This window comes from Bactrocera latifrons, unplaced genomic scaffold (genome assembly GCF_001853355.1).
Source record: "Bactrocera latifrons isolate USDA-ARS-PBARC rearing strain unplaced genomic scaffold, ASM185335v1 scaffold_301, whole genome shotgun sequence".
Lineage (NCBI taxonomy): Eukaryota > Metazoa > Arthropoda > Insecta > Diptera > Tephritidae > Bactrocera > Bactrocera latifrons.
In genome coordinates, this window is record NW_017536642.1 from 230,211 (window position 1) to 244,503 (window position 14,293).

The 14,293-nt window shown below is 42.4% G+C and overlaps 1 protein-coding gene across 2 annotated transcripts in view; it reads left to right on the plus strand.

Moving 5' to 3' along the window:
• LOC108970606 overlaps positions 1–14,293 on the plus strand; it is a 96,891-nt gene that overhangs the window by 41,332 nt on the left and 41,266 nt on the right. The window lies entirely within an intron of this gene.

A 14,293-nucleotide genomic window follows, 5' to 3' on the forward strand; every position in this document is an offset into this window, starting at 1 on the left:
AACGCCATAAAAAATTCGAAATTCGAATATACGTAACCCGCGAAAATTCAAAGTTTGCGATACTTTTTGAACACACCTCGTATAAGCGGTGGAGTTTAGCAAATCGAGCAAAGCGATGCTGAGACAAATATGTCTAATAGTATTATGATTATTACTTAGTAGAGAGAGTACTTTTCATACCTAAAATGAATTCTCAATATAACAAAATGTTTTTATATAATTTGTGTATTTATGTATTCAACATTTGACTCAACACTAACATTCAAATACCAGCTCTATTTTAAATGATGTGAAAATTGGGGGCTTGCCGTAAGTAATATATTTGCGCTAATATTCAGGGAAAGGCTAAACAGCCTTGCGGAAAGTAACCAGGCACACCTAATCTTCGTACCTGGTCACAGAGGTATAGCAGGTAACGAACTGCTCCGCAGCCTCCACCAAGATGGTAGGACCCGAACCTTTTATTGGGGTAGGTCCCCACACCATAAAGGAGCTACTCGGCAAGGAAGAAGGAGTAGGCAGCGAAGAGCATTGGCAACAAACACACGGTATGAGACTTGCCAAGTTGTTAATTGGAGGATACAACTTGCGGAGGTTCAAAGTTTTAATTATACTGGCCACTGCAAACTGAATAAGCATCTGCACAATATGAACCTATCCTCTTGCGCTAACTGCCGGTTCTGCAACAGGGAATCTGAAACCCCGGAGCACCTGCTGATCGACTGCGCGGCAGTCTGCAGATGCAGGATTAAGGCCCTTGGATTCATGTTTCCGGATGGGGATCGCATCACCTCACTAGCACCCGGTAGTCTATTGGACTTCGTCAATGCGCTGAGGCTAAGTGAGTCTATGTGAATTCAGGAGAGGGCACAATATACCAAACATAAACAAAAACATAAAATACCCCGTTCAGTGTTCAAATATCTAAGGCTTTTCGAGAACTAATTCTGTGTTATAAATCAATTGAGAACGCAATCTATCAAAACTGTCAAGTTAGAGCATTTATTTCATACTTTTAATTGAATGCAGTAAATTTCAATTTCACCACTCGAGTGTGCGCAACATAAGAGCGGCCTTGAGCAGCGTTTAGGTGCATTGTTTGCAAATATTTTGTATACAGGTACTCTTGCAACATATTGGTACAAAAAACCCAAAGGTTGTTTGTTTTACTCGAGTTAGATATACATATGGTATATAAATGATCGGCATAACCGGACGAGTTGAAATCCGGATATTTGTCTGTCTGTCCGTCTGTCTGACTGTCATGCACAGGTTTCTCTGAAAAATTTTTACACCAGAGATTGTAGGTAATATTATCTTGGCTTTTCAACATTACGCTGTGAAAATGGTCGAAATCGGTACTTTATAACACAATTTTAAATACCATCTTATTCTTCCAGAATCAAGAACCAACCAATTAATATAACTGGAAAAAACTTGGCACTAAATCGGCTTATGAGGTGTGCCATCTAATAAATAACCAAAAATTGTCCAAGTCGGACTAAAACTCTTCAAGTTCCCAGTTACTGACTATGTGAACTTCAGTTCCTATTGCCATCGGCCAATCTGTGATTCGAAAAAAATTTCATTTTTGAACCGTGCAAATTTCGGTTGCACCTGAACTTAGCCCTTCCTCACTTGTTTCTTATTAATTTTTTTTATTGTCTGAGTTTATTAGAAGCTAATCGTCATATACGGCGAAGCAGGTCAGATTGAGTGGCGTGAAATATGAGTGATGAAATGAATTTTTTGCAAATGTGTGCAAAGTGTTTGAGATAATTACCGAAATGTAATATTACGAAGGGCAACTGATTGATTTGTATTAGCATAATCTTTTGCAGTTTCTTGCTGCGCAGTAGACTTAAAAACAAATTCGCTTTTTACCTTGTAATCCCACTTCATTCATCTCGAATTTTATCTCACATTTTCAAACGGTAAACTAAAACAACATATCAAATAGAAACACGAGTGTGTGTGCATATGATTGGCTATGTGTGTGATGTAAGATAGTTGGTAAGTTGAAGGTAACGCGATAATTTTGTTGGAGATAAACTGAAAACAGCGGCAGCAACAGCAGCAAAAACGGTAACGGCAGTCTGAGGAGATAGCAACGATAAATTGAAAAGATTAGATTTAGTCGGACACCGAAGGCTTGAAAGAGGGCGTCCGCGTGACGATGCGCAATGGGGTCGCTTAAATTTCGCGGTGATTACCTCATTGTAATTTTAGCAAAAAATGCAAATTAATAAATCGGCCATTAACTCAAAATGAATGTTAAGTAATTAATAAATAAACTGCGATTCATTTACGAGCGCCGCGGCTCCATCGCACAAGATCGTTAAGCACAAAACGAAAGTCACTTTAATAAATCCGTTCGTTGTGAAGTTGGCAAAAGTTTTGGTGGCAGAGTGCAAAGCGAAAAGTGAGATATCAATGATGCAACGGACAGATGTGTAACTTCAAGGTGATTAATCACACTACAAAATCGCTTTTCCAACACTTTATCACAGAAAAGAGAGTGCAAATTCCTTTTGTGTCTTTACTCTTTATTTAATGCAGACGTAAACGACTTTGTTCAGCGCAAATGTGTGGGTGAGCAAGCGTTAATAAGCGGGTGATTGTTATAATTGTATATCGCTTATAATCAAAGGGTGTATGTGCCACTGGAAGTTCAACAACTCCTCGAAAAGGCACAAGTGAAGTAAAAAGTAAAAAAGTAAGTCAAAAAGTAAGTCATATATGCTTTTATTTGATATAAATCGGTTTTACTATTGTGAATGGCTCAACTGATAAATGAAGATACAAAATACTTTTCTTTTTTAGATTTTAAAAACTTAATACTTAAAATCGATTATAATAGTTTATAAAGAACTAAACTAAGAGGTTACCCCCTAGAAAGTAGCGTAGTGTAGTTGCGCATCCGTCAGAGGACGTGCCAGCGCGGGCTAGCACCACAAGTGCTGCCCGTTTGTTAAACATCCTGTATAGTTTGTTCGATTGACGACTCTCCTACTCTTGACGAATCGAAAACTGATAATATATGTGTACTGGGGTATGTTAAATTGGACTGTGACTTGAAAGTGACTTTTCTATCTCAAATTTTTATCGTTTGATTCTTTTCTTTCAAATACTTAATCTAACCAAGTTCGAAACTAATATGAATCTTTTCTGCAAAATTAATTTTTTTTAAGACTATTTTTTCTTTTCTAATTGCTATGAAATTCATTATAAATTGGGGTTAATCATATCAAAAAACTCTCCAATTTGAAGTTAAAGATGAGTCGTAAACTAATCTCCCGTAAACTGATCTCAAATTTCTCAAAAACAGCTTCTAAATAATAATTTGACATTTTTTAACTATTTAATTAAATGATCTAATCTAGAAAAAGTGGGTGTTACTACCACGAAAAGAGATGGGTGGGAGCGTTTTATTCCCTGAGGTCTTCCGCCAACGTCCATTGCTGCAAGTAAACCTTCTCCAGCGACTTCTATCCATACATATATCCCTCGTCGGTACGTAAGCGGAGAAACCCCAACCCTCAGTCCCTTCCGTTAGGCCTAATTTGTCATTTTCAATACATTGGTATGTATATACTTGTATATAAATATATAATTTATATTTATATATGGAAACCATATCAGACAATATATTTCTAGGGATACAAACATGCCTGGATAGACCCTGCAGCTCCCTAAATACTGCAATGTACACTCGAAACAAAAAAAAAAACGTCGTCCGAGTCGATTTAGCCGCGAAGTCCTCTGTAAATTAGTCAGATACAACAGTAGTACAAGAAGCAAACAAAATAAAGAATCAAATAATCGATTCTACATTTTCATCGAAAAGAAAGTTCATTCGTAGGTATTTTTGGAAATCATAAACCTTGAAAATCCAAAGATTATTTTCGACCCTTGTATACATGCAAACATAAATATTTGAACGACTTTTCCAAGAATTCGTTATTTGCGTTTATAAACATTTGTGTGCATTGTAGAGAATATTTAAGGTTATGTTTTCTTTCTTCTACGATTTTCTTTGCATTAGACGTTTTGCGGTTGAGCTAACCCACCCACACAACATCGTTTGCTTTTGTATTTGCGCTGCTTGCATCTGGTTTTATGCCGTCTGCACCACTGGCTGTCATCGTTGCCATTTCGGTTTGTTTATTTACCATTTCCAGAAACCAACTGCATATCTTGTATACAATATTGAAGGAGTATGAGGAACGGTCAGGGTATGCATTTTCAAAGAAGCATGCGTTCGATGGCTTCCCAGAATGGACTAGTTATACGTTATGGCCTAAAATATACTTAGGTCTTCACTCTTTTTATTTACCATAATTTTAGAAGCGGCTCAACAAGAATATTCGTTTCGAGGAAAATTTTAGAATCATCCAATTCCCAGTTCATTCAATTAAATTTATTCTTCTCTACGTGTGTATATTTGTATCTTCGTATATACAAATGCACTATTTATAGGTTACGTACCTTCGAGAACTTTTACATATGTATGTTCGTACGTATAACTTGGCCACACTAAAATTATCTCTTCTTTACCAAATGCCGGCAACACTTTAGGTCTTTTCCAACGAAAATAAATAAAGTTTGAACTGAATTGGAGGAATTAAGTAATTAATGTTAACAGAACGAAACGGATATTTATGCGTTGTGGGAAAAAATTTAATTGCTCATCGGGCTTATCGGAAAATACAGGGCGCACATCAGTGCCGGTAGCGTAAGCAGTCCACGTTTGGTTTTGCTGAGGGGCACGTAGCTCGCCTGGCATTTTCCACTATGCGCATTTAACACAGAACTGTGATTTTTTTAGGTAGGGTGTAAATGAACTCTGCACAAATTGAAAATAGATGCGCATTGCAGCGAGTTCATTTACACATACATATGTATGTACGTAGACACATGCTATCTGAAATTGCTAGAGATCGACGCGTGCGACCTTGGTCGACAAAGTTTCCGATAATTAGTTAGCACGTCACTGTATTATTTAGAATAAAATTTCTTTTGGTTCTAAAGACGACAAGCGCCTCTAACCGAAGGGCCTCTTTTGGAATTGATGTAAAAATGTTTAATTGACAAATATAAGTTAGCGTTGATGGTGTTAATGACAAATGTTGTATAAGAAATTAATATGTTACACACACATAAGACACATAAGGACATTTTTAGTAGGGGGAAGAATCGAAAGCCGGCGTACAGATCTTTGTTCTGCTAAACCTAACCTATTTCCGATGCATATCTCACCGACCGGATTAAGTATTAGTTAGTAGGAGTGAGAAAACATTTTAAGTGTCCTCTAGGGTACGGACTGATGGACACCTAAGCTGCTGTAGTTCAGTTTTGTCACGATTGAGGCTGCCGCTTTGCTGCCAGCATTCCATTTCTCAGTGGACTGACACATGAGTGACGGTTCGGACTAATGTCGTCATGCAATCTGTTCAAATAGCTTACACAGCACCCATGTCCACTTAATATTTTCGTCAAGTGGAAATACAAATCCTCATTCGTCTGTACATCCACGGATGGATGTCCGGTAGCAGTTTGTGGGTTCACTTTTATTTAGGTGAGGTTTGAGCGTTGCTGCCATATTACGAAACTTTTAGTTATTTATTTTATTCCTATTCCAGGGGTTGAGTGGTATATTGGATATTAGCACGGATTATTCACCTTGCCGACAGCCTATACACTGAGTTTGTTTTAATGTTTGGTGCCTGGATCCACATTGAAGTCGAATATGTACAATATAACCGATCTCATTGTATTTGCGGGTAAAAATGGCCAGTTGGATCGCAAGCAGTCTTTATTTGTCATAATTTTTGCTAAGCCGTTTAGGATTTTATTCGCTTTATTTGAAATGTATTCCAAGTGCTCCCAGATACTTTAGTTGAGGCTGTAAAAGAGTCTCTCACACACCTATGGTGAGCAATCTTTATTTTTAAGCTTCATAGTGCTTCTCGGCACAACGGTCTTGGATCCTGCAGTGCAACAATAACGATCCTCTATTCCACGTAGCCGCTGGGTTTTTCAGACAATCCGCCGACAATCTGCAACTGTGGTGTTTCGACTAAGGAAGGAGAACTAAAGTCATCCGCATGTTTGAAATGTTGTTATTAATTATATGAGAGCTTAAACTCGATTTGATCTAATTTGGATACAGAGATGTACTGTTATTAGAAAAACATACTTACTCAAATGTATTAAGATAAGTTCGGAAATCTTTCCAATAGGTATGGGGAAGCTAAGGGAGGGTTTATATTTTCCCACATATTCGGTATGAGGGCTTGAATAGTTATCATCCGATTTTGACAATTTACAGACCTGAGATGCCTTCCTTTAACGGTATTATTTTGCAAAGTTGTATCTCGATATATTCATTTTTGCTTGATTTGTATACTGGAAAATGAAAGGAATTTAAGATGTTACGTAGGAAGTAGGTGTAGTTAAAGTTAACTTAACTTAACTGTAAAGGGGAGTGGTTTAAAATAATGCTTTAAAACATAATTTAATTAAAATTTGTATAGAACCTATTTTGTCCTATATGTTTAAAAAAAATATTTCTACAAATATCAAGACTCCTTGGGAGCCACGGAACATGTGAAACATTGTCACCAAGTTATCACTTGCACGGACGCACAGACGAATGGACTGACGGACAGAAGGTCATCGTAATTCAACTCATCTCGTTAGCATGACTTCATATTAATCTCGATTAGTTTTAGGTGATGCAAACAACTGTTAAATGAACAGAACTATTATAATTTCAGTTGCAACGTGTTGCAAGATTATACAAATTATTAGGGGTATTCTCTTGCTCTTTCAAAATCCTTGCAGGGTGCAAGAATTGCAGATTTGTCCACCTAATACAATGGCACAACCACAAACACCTGCAGAAAATTATTTGCATGGGCTGTAAAATATGTCAGACCGAACCCACGTTTATTTGAGTGCAATGTCATGCAAAAATATAATTGCAACCCTGTTTTAGCTGCCATTTTACATAAAGTCATATTTTGATGTTAAATTGCTGAGGAAGGTAAATTTGAAATAGATTTTCTAATTTCTATTTAAATTATAAATATTTGTTTGAGTTTTTTTTCTACAAAAGTATGCACAAAGTGCGCCAATTCACAATAGCCATGCACAACAGTCATTTACAATAAATTGATCGAATCAGCCGTTCATATATCACTAGATTCTGCAATGGGTGCTCTCGTGCGCTTATATATTTCGGTATAGGATTTTTGCAATCTGCAATCTTGCAAGAGGAAAGCGAATCAACCTATTAAATTTACTTAGTTTTCCTATCATTTTTGTGTCAAACAAGGTGAATTCCAAAGTAAACAGGACTTAAAAAAACAGAACAAATGAGTTTTTCGGCAAAATCAATTTATTTTATTCAAAATAGTCTACTTATGCTTCAATACAGCTTTTTTCACGGTTAATGGTTAAATGTTATTTTTGTTTAAATAATCGGTCACAACCGTCGATCAATGAGTCGGCGTATTATCGTGTAATAAACGCCAACTTTCATCTTCGCGATATTCGGGCCGAACACGTCGAATACGGCGCACTAAACGCTTCAAAACTTCAAGGTAGAATACCGCATTAAAGTTTTGGACGGGTTTAACAAATTATTTGTGAACAATACCCTTGGAATCATAAAAACAAATCAGCATTGTCTTTTGACTTCTCCATGCGCGATTGTTTGGGTTTCGGCTCGTCCCGTGCTTTCCATTCAACACTCTGGCGTTTCGTTTCGGGATCGTATTGGAAATACCACGTTTCGCCATCAGTCACCATTTTGTAAAGGAAGTTTTTGTCCTTTTTGACCTCTTTAGTGATGTCCTTCGAATCTTGCATTCTGAGCAATGTTTGGTCGTCAGTCAATTTGTGCGGAACAAACCGTGCACACACCTTTCGTAAGCGCAAATGTTCGGTAAAAATGTGATAAATCGTTGTTTTGGATATGTTCAATTCCATTTCCATGACTTTAAATGATGATTTTACGGATTTTGATTGGCCTACATGTTGATCGTCATTTATGTCCTCATGACCACTTTGAAAACGTTGAAACCACTCGGGCACTTGTTTGTTTCATCAATTGAAATTGTTTCGTTAAAAAATTTACCAATTTTAAAAGAAAATTTTATGTCGGCTCTTTGTTCGAAGCTTATTTTCGCACCGATAACACAAGCATGCTGACTTCCAATATATGAAATGTCATGAATGAATGAATGAATAATGATGGGGAATGCACTGCGACCTTTGGTCTATTGTGCCCTCTCCTTACTCACATTGACTCGCTTAGACCCAGCCCATTAATGAAGTCCAGTAGACTGCTTGGCGCTAGCGAGACAATGCGATCCCTATCCGAAACAACACTCCAAGGGCCTTGGCTCTGCGTCTGCAGACTGTTGTGCAGTAGATCATCAGATGCTCCGGAGTTTCAGGTTCCCTGTCGCAGAAACGGCAGTTGGCGCAAGCTGATAGGCCTATGCTAGATGCCTATTTAGCTTACAGTGGCCAGTATACCATGCAACTAACAGCCTGAGTTTGCTCATGGGGAGTTTTATTACGATTTTGAACCTTTTCAGGTTGTAACCTCCCATTAGCAGCTTGGCGTGTCTCATACCATGAGTTTGTCGCCAGTGTTCTTCCCTGCCTGCTCTTTCCTTTTTACGGAGCAGCTCCTTCATGGTRTGGGGACCCACWCYCGTAAAGGGTTCGGGTCCTACCATCCTGGTGGAGGCTGCGGAGCGGGCGAGCTCGTCCGCCAGTTCATTGCCGGCTATACCTTTGTGACCAGGCACCCAGATCAGGTTTACCTGGTTTATTTCCGCAAGACTATTCAGCTTCTCCCTGCACTCCTGCATTCCTGCACTACACTGGTGTTAATCCCCAGGACCTTCCTGCCAGCCGATTGCACACCATTAAGGCCTTTGTCGCCTTGACCAATGTCAGGTTTACGTGCTGCTTCCACCTCAGCGTGGAGTCTAGCGTTAACCCGAGGTATTTAACACTGTTGGTCATCCCTATTTCACTCCCCTCCAGTAAGAGATTCCTAAGACCGGGTAGGGTCCTGCGTTTCGTAAATGGGGTTACTGACGTCTTGGAGGGGTTGATATTTAGTTCAACCTCCTTACACCACCCCTTCGCTAGGTTGAGACTTCTTTTGATCAAGTCACAGAGAGTGTCTTTAAATTTCCCTCTTGCCATAATGACAATGTCGTCCGCATATCCTTGGCAGCGGATCTCATTGTCTGTTAGTAGTGTTAGCAGTTCGTCTACAACTAGACTCCATAGCAGGGGTGATAACACACCCCCCTGTGAGCCTGTGAGCAGCCTTTTGTTATGCCGAGACGAATACTGCTATCACCTACTGTGGTCTCAGCAACCCTTGAGCGCAGTACGGCTTCTATCCTCTACGCACTGGTGCCGCCACATTCCTTTTCTCCAGTGCCCTTGCCACACTTTTGTGGGACGTGTTATCAAAGGCACCTTCGATGTCCAGGAACGCACAGAGCATCACCTCCCCATGCTCCAGTGCACTCTCTATTTTAGAAGTCAGCTGGTACAGAGCAGTGCTGGTAGATCTGCCCGCTCTGTAGGATTGTTGAGCCGCATGCAGCGGTGAACTCTTTAGCGCCTTCATCCTTATTTCCTGGTCCACGATCTTCCGCTCTGGCGTTGTGGCGACATTCTCGCAGAATCTCCTGAAGCTGGCCTGCTTTGCAGACCTAATCTCCTTATTGTATAAGGTGAGATAGCTTCGGTATTCTGCCCATACCCCCATACGTTTCGCTCTGTTGAACTGGCTGCGTACTTTTTTCCGGAGGTCCGCATTGTCCAACACGGAGAGACTCGTCTGTCAGTAGGTGCTTTTAGGGGACAACTGCCATGATAAGCGTTAATTACAGACTCATTCAGTTAAGAGAGCCTATTCTCTACCCCAAGGCCTGAAACGCTATCATCTGTCTGTTGCCTTCTGCTTAAATCATTGCCTAATATATCCCTGAAGGCGTCCCAATTTGCCTTCCAAGGGTTGCGTCTAGGGGGGAGTTGTTTAACCTCTCCCTTTAGCTTGAACCTTATGATCCTGTGGTCTGAYAAGGAGGGCTCCGTCGAGACTCTCCATTGCGAGACCAGTCCGCCTGCAGGTTCGTTGCTAAAGGTGATGTCCAACACCTCCTTTCTACTTATAATTATGAACGTGGGTTCACACCTTACATTCTCTATTCCTAAATTGCTACCTACAATGAGCTCTAAAAGAGACTCACCTTATGCTGCAGTCGGTACTGCCGCATTCCGAATGGTAAGCGTTAGCGTCGCAGCCTATGATGAGGGGGAGCCTGTGCCGTCTGCAGTGCTCTACCAGCCTTTCCACCATCTCCGGGGGCGCTGTAGGTGCCTCCCTTGGAAAGGACGAAGTCCTTGCCCTCAAAGTCCCTGGCCTGCACCACCACCAAGTCCTGAGTCAGAAACTCTGAAATACAGAAGAAATCAATGTTGTTCCTGACAACTATACAACTTCTAGGTCTCTCGCTAGAGAGGTCAGAGATTACCTTGTTTGTCTCTGTTTTGAGGCCTTTTACCCCTCCTCTGTGGACCCAAGGCTCTTGGATCAGCAGTATGCCCAGTTTCTCCACTGTGAACCTGCTAGTTATAACAGCTGAGGCTGCAGCCGCGTGGTGCAGGGACGCCGGTAGTCGCCGTTGGCACTGCCTTCTCAGTCCTGCTTCCGCAGGGCTGCTCCGACACCTCGTCCACCTGCATTCCTTCTACCTCCGGGGCTGCTCCAGGCATTGCCGGTTTGTCAGAGCCTTTCCTCTGGAGAGTCGCAGGCAATGCAGCTCCCTTGCTTCCGGTGGCTGCAGCCCTGTTGGGCCGCATGACCACCGTGCTGAACCTGTAGTATAGGCGGAAGCTCGCTGCCCGGACGTACCTGTACGTCGATGTACAGGTTGAGTCTCCATCATTTCCATATCCTCCATTTTGCTGCTCACGACGAGCAAGGACGAGATGCTGAGTCCCCGGTTCTGGTTTTTCACCAGACCCAATTCGAACTCAGAGGGATTGTCCCCGAACCGAGGGAGGAACACCGTCATGCTGTGCATGATTGGCAAATCTTCCGCCCTCTTCGCGCCAGTCGGCGGACGCCTCATTCACGCAATCTACTTGCAGCACTCCTCCTCTGAATTCTACTCCCAGGAAGGACGCCGCGTAGTCCTCCCCTCTAAACACTTCCCCCATGAGGAGATCCTGGAGCACTGTGAGCTCCTCCGGTGTAAGCGACTCCACCGGGTAGCTGAGAGGCAGTACAGCCATGTGAATGCCTTTTACAGCGTCCGCATATCTGTGCCGCCCCTCCTCCACCCGATGGGGAGCCGGTCCAGATTGTTACTCTCCGGGTACCTTTGGGTTTGTGCCCCTCAACCTTTTTGAGCTGGGGGGCTCCTGCGGCGTAATCTGGCCGCTCTTTCGCTTTGCGGCTTGGGCATACATACGTGTCCGCGGGCAGTGCCCTGCTATCGCCACGCCTTGCGGGCTGGGTGGTGCTGATCGGGCCGCGGTTGCTACTTCCACTGCCTTGCTCGCGAGCCGACACGTTTTTAAACTCCGTTGCCGGGGATGCGTTGCATCTTTTCCTGGCTAGAGCCTCTGCCACCTCCGGGGTCATCCCATCACGGAGGTTCCGCAGGTACCACTTCATAGTGGAACCGCTCATCTGCGCACGCACCGCATTCCTGCGTCGATCATTGCATTCGCCGGGTTGACCAGCGCCTGGGAGGGGGCGTTGCCCACCTCTTCCACGCCTTCTCCTTCTTCTCCTACGAGCACCGTCAAGCCCTGACCGAAGAGACTCACCCGAGTCCGACCCGCTGCGGCTTTCGGCGGGGGTCTTGGCGACGCTTGTTGCTGCTGCAGCTGCACCCGGCGTTTCCTCCAGGCGAGCGCCGCTGCAAGAGGGCGCATCATCATCCTCCCTAGCGTGCTCCTCAAACAGCGCCCGTTCATCTGGCGAGAGAGCGTCAAGGAAGCTAAATTTTCGCCTAGCTCCCTGACCCCCTTTGCCTGCGTTGTCCAAGACCGTTTTCCGAAATTGTCGCCTATTTTCCAGGTTGTCCGAGTTTTTGTTTTTGTTTGTATTCATCTAGTTCTTACTCATTTATATGGGGAACTAGAAGGTCCGCCACGCCAGAGCCCCATGACGCGGTAAGCCCACAGTTACTCCCCAATTCGGCCCGGTGTTGGGGAGGCTCCGTTAGAATACAGCCGAATTTAACCTCCCGGCTTCAACTCATCCAATGGGCACGGGTGTCGCATAACACCCTGGATTAGGAGGTGGTAGCTCTTGGTTAGCGCACGCATGCGGCACCCGTCACCCCGCATGGTCAGTGCTTACTAGCACCAGCCGCACAGGTTGGGGGGCGCCGAGTATGCCGTGGGCCTAAGCCCCTGCACCGCGGCAAGGTGCCTATCATTCGCAGAGGAAGTGTCATGAAATTCTCACTGAACAATCGATACTGGTCTCTTTGGACATGCTTGATGGTGCAAATTCCGATCTCACATTCATGGAGAGCATTATAACTACCGATGAGATGTGGGTTCAAAAATTCATGAATTTTACACGATGATAATGCACCATCGCATTGAGCCACGATTCTGGCCGAATTTAAAGCCAAAATCTCAATGAATACCATCGATCAACCGCCATATTCATCGGATTTGGACTCGTGTGCTTTTCGTTGTCCCCCAAACTGAAATTGCCCGTTTTTAGTCGATCGAAGAGATAAACCAAAATTCGCTGAAGGCCACCCCAAAAAGTGCTCAGGAAATAAACATCTACTTGAAAAATTAAAATTATTACATTAAATATAGTAGTCTTTATACAGTTTAATATCATGGTGGAAAAATTTCAAATCGACCTTCTAAGTAATGTCCTATCCTAAATCCTATTAAATTAAAAACAAAAAAAAAAAAAATGGGCGTGCGGGTGACATACTTTATTGCAATGTATGACACTGTGGTAAGTTTGTGTATTGAATAGAAAAATTTCACAATAAAAAACGATGTGAGCCAAATTTTGTGAATCTTTCCAGAACTTTTCCTGCAGTTACTTCTATATCGTCTCGGAAGATATATGCGTTAAATCACTTAGGGGCTTAATAGGGTTCATCACTACTGCGACCCTGTGTGTTTTAATATAGTGCTTTGTTATGATGGAGAGGTTTTCGTTTAATATCATTTTGTGGGCGTGGCAGTTATCTCAATTTTAACTCAGACGGATCAACTGACCAGATTTTCACCATGCGCCAAATCTTGGAAAAGACCCGCTAAAGGAGAATCGACACACACCACCTCTTCATCGATTTTAAAGCTGCTTTTGATAACGAGAAAATGAGCTGCCTTTGTGCTGCTATGTCTGAATTTTGTATCCCCGCAAAACTAATACCAAAAGCTTTGGCAGGATCAGGACGGACCTTTTCGAACCGTTTGATACCAAAAGAGGTTTCAGACAAGGCGACTCCCTATCGTGCGACTTCTTCAACCTGATTCAGGACAAAATAATTCGAGCTGCAGAACTAAATAGAGAAGGTACCATCTTCTACAAGAGTGTACAGCAGCTGGCGTATGCCGATGATATTGATATCATCGGACTCAACACCCGCGCCGTTAGTTTTGCTTTCTCCAAACTGGATAAGGAAGCAAAGCAAATGGTCCTGGCAGTGAACGAGAGCAAGACGAATTATCTCCTGTCATCAAACAAACAGTCGTAGTATTCTCGACTATGCTCCCACGTCACACCAAAACCAAACTCTATAAGTCTCTCATTATTCCCGTCCTGCTATATGGTGCATAGGCATGGACGATGACAACATATGATGAGTCGACGTTACGAGTTTTTGAGGGAAAGATTTATGGTCCCTTGCGTGTTGGCCACGGCGAATTTTGTATTCGATGAAACGATGAGCTGTATGAGATATACGACGACATTGACAGAGTTCAACAAGTTGAAAGACAGGTGCTACCCTGGCTAGGTCATGTCTTCCGATTTAACGAAAACACCCTGTACCCGCCGGTGGAAGCAGAGGAAGGCCTCCACTCCGTTGGAAAGATCAGGTGGCGCCACGTTGTGAATACGTACATAAATAAGAGTTATTCTTTGTTTTTTAAAGCGTTTTATAAATTTTGTGAGCTTACACTATTTCCATAGAGCTAATTTAATCATTAAATGTATGTACAACAACTTTCATAGATTCAGTTATTTCATGATATT